Consider the following 9,508-nt stretch of genomic DNA (forward strand, 5'->3'; position numbering starts at 1 on the left):
ACGGCGCAGGGAAGACAGTGGCAGGAGGACGCGAGGTGAGCCTTGACGGGGCAGGGGCAGCTGTAAACAAGAACAGGGTGAAGAACGACAGGAATGCTTCCAGCTTGGGTGACAGGGTGCAGCCGTGCCACCTCCCGGAGGAAGGGGCGCCGCTGAGAAGGGGGTCGAGCGCAGCCTTGCACCTGCTGACCTGGGTGCGCAGGGGGACTTCCAGGTGGAGGGGGCCAGGGGCCGCTGAGTGGGCAGGGCTGGAGTCAAGGGCAGCTGTCAGCTCGAGGGCAGTGGCTGAGACTGTGGTCCCCCCCGCCCCGCCTCCACTTTACACAGAGTAGCCTGCGGAGAAAACTGAGGGATAAGGACAACTTAAAGCTCTGGTTGTGGCCCCATGGAGTCCAAAGGGGGGATTTCCAGGAGAAAATGAAAGCCTGTGGGAGAACTGGCGATGCCACCCATGGACTCAGAGAGACTGTCTTGGGGGCCAGGTATAGCTCCGACGGCTGGGGCGATGGGGGCTCCTCGACAGTGGGGTGTCCCAGCTCTTGTTGGCGTCAGTGGCCTCTTTTGTTCCAAAGTCATCTTTTTGCGTGTGTGGGATGAAGGCCTGGGGAGCCCACTTCCTTTCAGTATGTCAGTAATAAACGGCCCGGATCCATCAACAGCTCACGGGGCCTTCATCAGCCGAATCGGCCGGGATTTGCGTGCCCAGCACCCTTCATCCGATGAGTCTCCACCGACTTACCGATTCCTGACCTTGCAGCCTGTGCAAACCCAGCCCTTTCCCTAGAACGCAGGACCTCCTCCCTCAGGAAGACCGCCCCGGTTGCACCTCCTCTGGGGCACCACTTAGCATGCTGTGAGTTGCCCACCCATCTAATGGCTGACCCCGTTGCCAGAGCAGACCCCTGTAGGCTGGACGTCCTTAGTGATGTGTTGACAAAATATTTCTGAGGAGCCTGGATGTAAATAAGTGGTCTCCCATCAGTGGCACCTCCTCCCCAGAGGAGAGGCCAGTCAGCGATGATTCTCCCCTTGGGGGTGCAGTGGCGGGCCTGGGGCAGGGCTCCCCTCCCAGGCTGCACACTCCCCAACCGCATCCACTGGGAGCAGTGATGGGTGATGTCCTAGGACCCCTGGACATCCCCGGTGGGTTCCTCCCCTTCTGAGCCTCCATCTCCTCTAGTACATAAGGATCAGGCTTCCACGTGTACACCGAGTGGGCCCCCTTCAAGGAAGGCCCAGCTGCCCAGCTTCGGGGAGCGGTCAGCAGACGCCGGGCCCTGTGAGGTCACGGCCCCCCCGGGTGGCTGGTCTAAGTGGCGTGTAAAGACCCAGACACTTCCCGTGAAGGGGAGGACCCGGCCCAGAGCTGGCCTAACCCTGCAGCCTCCCCGCCCCATCCAACAGGTGCTGGTCCCTGAAGCACCTCGTGCACCTGAACTCAGCCTTGCCTCCCAAGACCCCACCTGGCGCACTCACCTGGCTGCCCAGCATGTGTTTATTTAGCGCCTGCTATGTGCTGGGTGCCGCTTCAGGGACTGGGGGTGCAGCAGGAATAAGGCAGAGAGAGAGAGAGCCCACACCTTCGCGCCTTCTGGGAGGTTCTCAAGATCACTGTCGCTCTCAGAAACAAGAAAGGCCGAGTGGTCTGAGCGTGTCCGGCCCAGGCCCAGCCAGGAGTCAGCGAGCGCCAAGGGTTTCCCTGAGTGGGGCAGAGCCAGCCCTGGCTGCCGGGCCCGGTTTGAGCTGGCAGGGCCCAGCCCGCTGTCCCAGCCCGGCCCTGGGTCCCGCCCCAGCACTGACAGTCCCCGGGAGTGGCCCGAGCTGCCCTGGCTGGTGGCAGCCAAGCGGACGACCGCGTCCCTCCCTGGTCTTCCTACCCCTGCCAACTCCTGCCTGGACTCAGCCCCTGGACCCCGAGAAGGCGTGCCTGGGCCACAAAGCCTGGGGAGGGTCTCCCAGCAAAGAGGGCTCCAAGTCTGGTCGAGAGGGGGGTGCACCCTGGCGTTCTGCTCACCCCAGGGCCGCCCACCCCTGTGAGGCCCAAACCTGCCGCCTGGGCTGCCCGGCGCTACCTCGAGGCAGCCACTAGAGGGCGTGGTGAGCCGTGGTCCCGCGAGCAGGTGGACGGCCGGTTCCTGGGGGGTCCCCCACAAGGCCCCTGCAGAGAGCCTGTGGCGGGGGAGTGACTTCTCAGGACACAGCCGCTTGGTCACCATCCTCTCCCCCAGCCCCGGGAGGGTTATAGAACGGGGCCGTGAGGGAGGACTAAAAGCTCTCCAGGCAGCAAAAGGGAGGAAGCAGGGGTGGGGGGAGGAAACTGAGGTGCTCCTACAAGAAGAAACAGCCCCCACTGCCCCTGTGCGTGCACGGGGAACCCAGTTTGAAAAGCACAGCTCTGGCCCAGCCCCCTGCAGCAGGAGACCCCAGGCCCAGAGAGAGGAGGGGCCCTGCAGTGACCAGCTGCAAAGGCCACCTCCAGCACCTCCCAACCGGATGCAGGTGGGTCAGAAGGCTGCCTTAACAAGTCGGGGAGCAGGGGAGTCTCAAACAACAACAGGAATTCAGGAATTTACCGGCTCCCAGCTCCAGAAGCCACAAGTGCGAGCTCCAGGTGCCAGCAGGGCTGGTTCCCTCCGAGGCCGTTGGGGAGGACGTTCCAGGCCTCTCTCCAGCTTCTGGCCTCGCCAGAAATCCTCGTGGTTCCTTGGCTGGGAGGCACCTCCCTCCAGTTGCTGCCCCTGCCTGCATGGGGGGGGGGCCCCTCGTTCCAAATCTCCCTCTTGTCTTTGTGTCTCTGCGTCTCTCCTCTTCTCAGAGGACATGAGTCCTAAACCCCGGACTGAGGATCCACCCTAAATCCAGGATGATCCTTGACTGGTTACGTCTGCAAAGACCTGATTTCCAGATAAAGTCATTCTGAGCTTCCAGGTGGATGTGAGTTTGGGGGGGACTCAACCCTCAACTGAGAAGTTGTGGGCATTTACTAGTGGGGGGCAGGTCCCTAGCCTAGAGCTGCCCACCGGCCTCACCAGCTTTGGCTCCACCTGGAGGTCGGTTCTGTCTGGCTGCACCCGCCCTCGAGGCGCGGAGCCCTCAGCCTCCTGGGAAATGTGAGAGGTCCCAAGGTTAATTAATTAGTACATTGAAAATGCGCCTGTGGGGCTTCCCTGGTGGCGCAGTGGTTGGGAGTCCGCCTGCCGATGCAGGGGAGGCGGGTTCGTGCCCCGGTCCGGGAAGATCCCACGTGTCACGGAGCGGCTGGGCCCGTGAGCCATGGCCGCTGAGCCTGCGCGTCCGGAGCCTGTGCTCCGCAGCGGGAGAGGCCACAACAGTGAGAGGCCCGCGTACCGCGAAAAAAAGAAAAAAAGCGCCTGTTAAGGGTCCCCGCAGACAGGAAAGCATTCATCACCCACTTCCTCAGAGCGGCAAGTGCATTTCCCTAAATTCCTCAGCTGCTGACTTAGCCAGATGATCACCCCGGCTGCTGCCATCTCCCATGATGTCACAGCTCATGAATATGCTGGCGTCGCAGTTTGCTTTCTGAAAGGACAGACTTATTATTTCATCTTTAAGTTTACTGTCATGAATAGTAATTTTCTGGGCCCTAAAATAATGAAATGGCGGTGACAGTTCTGGTTAGCCAGACAGTTGCCGGGGGCCGGTCCCTGCCCCGTAGGGGTAGGGAGGGGGGCGTCAGGCCTTCCTGCCAGTGGCTCCAGATGTGCAGTCAGCCCAGGGGACCGTCGCTGAATGATGTTAATGGGCTCCACCTCCGCTCCTCTGCTCGGCACTTCACAGTTTCTAAGCGGGCCCACCCTTCTGCTCCACGTCTCTGCGGCCACTCCGTGTGCTGGGCCGCAGGTGCGTCACCGTCTGTGAGCCAGGTAAGAGGGTGGGAAGCTTAGCTGTGGAGTCGGAGTCAGACACATGCCAGTTCGAATCCTGATGCTGTGCGGTCTCAGGCGAGTTACTTCACCTCTCTGGGCCTCAATTTCCTCATCTGTGAAATGGGAGTCTTGAGCTGGGATTTGGACCCAGGCTAATGGCAGAGCCTGTGTTCTCCTGCCCCTCTCTACCTCCTCACGTCTGGAGAGACGGTGACCAGGGAGGGCTGGTCTGAAGTCTGGATCTTCTCTGAACATAGCAGAGACAGTGACACCCCAGAGGTGGACAGGGGGCACTGCCGCCCAGCAGCTTCCCCGGGAGCGTCCTCCCAGTGCGATTTCTGTCGCTTGATGCAATTATAAGCCATTCCAAGCGCCCAATAAACCGTAGCAATTCACCAAGCACGTGTTTAAGTGGAAGATCAGATGTCCTGACTCCCTTCCCTAATTTTTCTGTAGAAGGAGCGCCTCTTCAGAGATGGGGTGACAGCCGGCGGGTAGGCTCTCTTCAGAGCCGGCTCCTCTCCATCGCCAGCCTCCCTGCCCCCGGCCTGTCACCAGACGGACCCCCAGAGGCCCCCACCACAGCCGACCCTGCCGATTGAGGGGTGCCTCCTCCAGGCTGACCACCAAGGAGGCCCAGCCTGGCACCCCAGGCCCATCTCCTCACCACCCTGGGCTTTCTCACCCTCTGCCCCGCAGAGCCCCCTCCCCAGCTTCTCCAACCCCCAAGACTCAACTCCAGCATCCTGGCTGGCCCCCCACCAGGCTGGGGTTCGGGCCCTGTGGGTGTCCCCCCAGCTCATGTCCTCTAGGATCAGAGCTCAGGTCTCCTGTGTCCCCACATTTACTTCTGCCCCTGTCCCCTGAGGACAGGTCAGCTTGCTTCCTGGACCCCAGCCCCTAAATCAGTACTCCTGTGAGAGCAGGTGCTCGCCAAGTTTCTGTTTGTTTGTTTTGAATGAAAGAAAGAAAGAAAGAATGAATGAACTCATATCGGAGGGTTCACCCTGACAGAGGTGAATACTGTGGTTTACAAAGTGTGCTCCACTAATAGAACGCCTGCCTCTTGGAGAATTGTGTCGCAATCGCTATACAGAACAGTGATGCAGACAACGGGTAAAGAAGTGGGATTTGACCCCAGGGACCCATGGTGCCTTCTGCCGGCCACCAAGGTGTTGCCGTGCAGGCCCGGGGGCGGGGCTAACGCATAAGGTCAACACCCTGTGGGTTGGACACTTCTCAGGGACTCAGACGGCGGTGCTCTCACCCTCCCTGTACGAAGCACAGCCCGCTGTGGGCAAGCACAAGCCGGTGGGTGGACAGCTGTGCACACATATGGCATCAATGACGCCCCCGTGAAAACCATTGAATCAGGACCGGAGGAGTTTTACTGTAACCGGACGTCTTTAACTGTCCCTGGGAATCTTGTCACAGAGGATCTGAGTGGCTGAGTCCGCCACACGCCCCGCCCCCGAGGCTCAGTTTCCGGAAGGCTGGGTGCTCTTTGCTGAAACGGCATTTGTGAGACTTGCAGCTGAGTTTTCACACGGGCACCATCAGCCCTGTAGGGGAGGGGCTGTCCTTCGGGGGGCAGAGCTGGCTCACACATGTGGTCAGTAGCACACCCCTCGTCCCCTTGTGACAAGAGCAGTGAGCTCCCAGGGGGCCTGGGGGCCACACCATCCCTGGCGAGAATGTTGGTGTAAGGAGGTCTCTGGCCAGGCGCACACAAGAAAAGAGACCAGACCTCCCCTCCCCGCTGTCCTGCCCTCGTCACGGGCGGACCCCCTGGTTCCAAGAAGCCCCAGTGGCCGAGGGTGGAGTCAGTCAGGAGGGGCAGAGGGGGGCGGGAGGCTTCCCAAGGTCACTGCGGTTGGCGCTGAGCGATGGAACCCGGCCCCCTGAGGGCTTCTACAGCACCCCTTTCCCCACGAGGAGTTGGAGCCGCCCTCCCGAGCGCAGCCTCAGGAAGAGACACCTCCCCACCCCTTCCCAGGGGACCCTGTGGAGCCAGAGGCGTCTCATGAAGCATCTGCCTATCTGCCTGTTTGCACCAGAGCAAGGAGCAGGCTGCCCTCAGAAAGGGCCCAGCACCTTCTGCTCCTGGACCCGGTCCAGAGGTTCCCTCCTGGCAGTCCAGGTGCGGGGTCTCTCTCCGAGGTGCTGAAACACTCCCATGGCGCCGGCCGCCCTCCTGGCCGCCGTTGTCCCTTTGACCACAGGCTGCCTGTCTCACCGTCACTCCTTGGACACACGCAGCCTCTTCAGCCACACTCTTCACCATCTTTATCTTCTTCTCATTTATTTTTTAAATTGTGGTAAAATACACATAACATAAAATTTACCGTCGTAACCATTTTCTAGTGCACAGTTAAGTGGCATAAAGTTCGTTCACCGTCCACCTCCAGGACTTCCTCGTCTCCCCAGACTGACACTGTGTCCTCATTAAACGCTCACCCTCCCTCCCCTCACCCGGCCCCTGGGCCCCATCATCTGCTTTCTGTCTCTGTGGGTTTGACTCCTTTAGGGCCCTCACATGAGTGGAATCACACAGTATTCGTCCTTCTGTGTCGGGCTCATTTCACTGAGCGTAACGTCCTCAAGGTTCATCCATGTCGTAGCCTGTTAGGGTTTCCTTCCTTTTCAAGGTTGAATAATTTCCTTTGTACGGATGGACCACATTTTGCTTATCTATTCCTCCTCCAGTGGACACTTGGGTGTTTCCACTTTTGGCTATGGTGAATAACACTGCTCTGGACATCAGCGTACAAATATCTCTCCAAGCCCTGCTTTCAAGTCTCTTGGGTACCTACCCAGAGGTGGGATTGCTGGGTCATAGGGTAACTCGTCGTGAGATTTTTTTTTTTTTTTTTTTTTTTTTTTGCGGTACGCGGGCCTCTCACTGTTGTGGCCTCTCCCGTTGTGGAGCACAGGCTCCGGACGCGCAGGCTCAGCGGCCACGGCTCACGGGCCCAGCCGCTCCGCGGCACGTGGGATCTTCCCGGACCGGGGCACGAACCCGCGTCCCCTGTGTCGGCAGGCGGGCTCTCAACCACTGCGCCACCAGGGAAGCCCTCTTTGTGCAATTTTTGGAGGACCTTCCATACTGTTTGCCACAGCGGCTGCACCCTTTTCCATTCCCAGCGGCAGCGCACGAGGTTGCCAGCTTCTCCGCGTCTGTTTTCTGTCTGTCTGACAGACGCCATCCCAACGGGCACATCCTCATCTTCTCCCCCACCTGGTGTTTTCTGTTTTGCTTCGTCTTGTGTTTTTGCAGCAGGAACTGCTCGGACGCAGGCAGGAAGATGGCTGAGAGCACAGTTTTGGAGCCAGAAAGATCTGGATCCAAATCCTCACCTCGATGCTCAGCAGCTATGGGGTCTGAGAGGGCGGCCAGGGTGAAACGAGAGGCTGTCGCCTGTACGGAGCCCAGCAAAGTGCGAGTGTGAGAGCGTGGGGGCTTCTCTGCTGTCGGCATTAGTGCTGGGCGGCTCGCACAGGTGGCCGGGAGCCGGGAAGGCGTGGGGTGGCCAGGCCATCAGGACCGGCAGCGCTCAAGGCTCTACCAGCCACCCGTGTCCTCTGAAGACAGACACGGGGGCCCAGGGGTTGGTCCCTCCATGTGAGCCCGGATCACGGGGGCGGCTGGTGGGAGGCCCGGGAGCCAGAGAGCACGCAGCTACATGGAGGGGGCCGTGGCTGCTGCCCCGGGAGCGCCTCATTCCCCTCTCCCGGCGTCCACCCCACACTAGGCGATGATCTAACACTTCCCAGTCCTGCGATAAGAGCCTCCGAAGACACACAGAAGAGCTGGTGCTAGGGCGCCCCTGATGCAGGAAGCATCCGGCACCGTTTCTGGGAACACGAGACGTTTAAGCGACTTCCTTGCTGAATATTTCATGATTTATATTAATGGCTTTCTGGTGTTTTTCATAACAAAACTGTCCACAGGTTGATGGGTTAAAATGTGGTTATTCCAGTCACTCTCTCTCCGGACGCCCTTCTGAGCGCCAGCCCACTCAGCCCTCCGTCTGCCTGACTCTTCTCCCTGAAGACCCGAAAACGCCACGTGTCCTAAACGAGGTTGCCCTCCACCGTGATGGACGCCACCCACTCGTTCACGGTCCTGCACGCCACAGAGCCTCAGACACGCAGATGGAGGCGTGCGTGACGGCCCCGGGCCACGGGGAGGATGGGGGGTGGGGAGGCTGCCCTGCTCCCCACCTGCGCAGTGTCCTGGGGTCTGGGGCTGGAGGGACCTGCTCAGGCCCTGGTCCAGGCGTCCAGCCTTTGAGGCCACGACTCGCCCAAGGTCACATCTTACCCGAGAGCTCTCTGGCACTCCCCAGGAATACATTTTTTTAAATGAACTGAAGTCCATCCTCTATCAGGTTTCCTCAGTTTTCCCCTAAGTCCCTTTCCTCTCCCAGGACCCACGTGGCAGTTGGTCCTCATGTCTCCTGGGGCTCCTCTGGGCTGTGACAGTTTCTCAGGCTTCACCGGCGTTTGATGGCCTTGACTCGCGGAGGACTGGACAGAGATCCCGTAGATTGTCTCTCCGTCAGGCTTTGTCTGATGTTTTTACCGGACTGGGGTGGTGGTGACTGGGGAGACCTCGGAGGTGAGGTACCCTTCTCACGCCATGGAACCAGGGGTGCAGGCCATCACCATGCCCTGTCACTGCCGAGGTGACCCTGGTCACCGGCTGAGCTGTAGTCAGGTTTCTCCCCGTACGTCGCTCCTTCCCTCCCCCTGCATGTTTTATCCTCTGGAAGGAGTCTGCGCACAGCCCACTCCTGGGCGGGTATCCTGCCCCCCAGCGTGTCTGCACGTATTACCTGGGGCTCTGCACGGAGGGCTGCCCCTGGTCTCCCCTTTCTGTGTCTATTCAGCCATTTCTCTGCGGCCGTGTGCTCACGCGGACGCTGGTTTTGCACTTTGGAGTACACACTGCATTACTTTTCGCTTTACTGTCCCAGCTTTGGCCCCGGGGGGCAGGGTGTGGCTTTCAGGGCTCCTGTGTCCTTTACCATACTCCACCAACGTGGGTCCTTTTCTTTCCCCTGGGAATTTTTTAAATATATATTTAAAAATTGTGGTAAAATACACATAACAAGATTTACCATTTTAACCATTTTTAAGGGTCCAGTTCTCTTGCATTAAGCACATTTCTCACTGTTGTACAGTCATCACCACATCCGTCTCCGGAACTTTCTCATCTTCCAAAACTGACACTCTGTCCCCACTAGACACTCACTCCCCATCACCGCCCGCCCCCAGCCCCGGCCCCGCCATCTACTTTCTGTCTCTGTGGATGTGACTCCTCTAGGGCTTCCTGTGAGCGGATCCCACAGGACCAGTCCTGGTGTGTTGGGCTCATTTCACTCAGCACGACGTCCTCCAGGTCCGTCCATGCTCTACGGCGTCAGGATTCCCTCCCTTCTAATGTGGAATTGTTTGTCTGCGCCCTCACTGACCACCACAGGATCTGTCATTTCCCAGGAAGGGAGGGGGGCAAGCCCGAGATGCAGGCGGAGGGGGCTGTCCCGGACCCTCTGATCCCCCAGGAGAGCCTTGGCTGACCTGCTTCCGCACACAGCTGTCATCAGCTCAGCACAGGT

Source organism: Phocoena phocoena, chromosome 6 (assembly GCF_963924675.1).
Source record: "Phocoena phocoena chromosome 6, mPhoPho1.1, whole genome shotgun sequence".
In the NCBI taxonomy this organism is placed as follows: domain Eukaryota; kingdom Metazoa; phylum Chordata; class Mammalia; order Artiodactyla; family Phocoenidae; genus Phocoena; species Phocoena phocoena.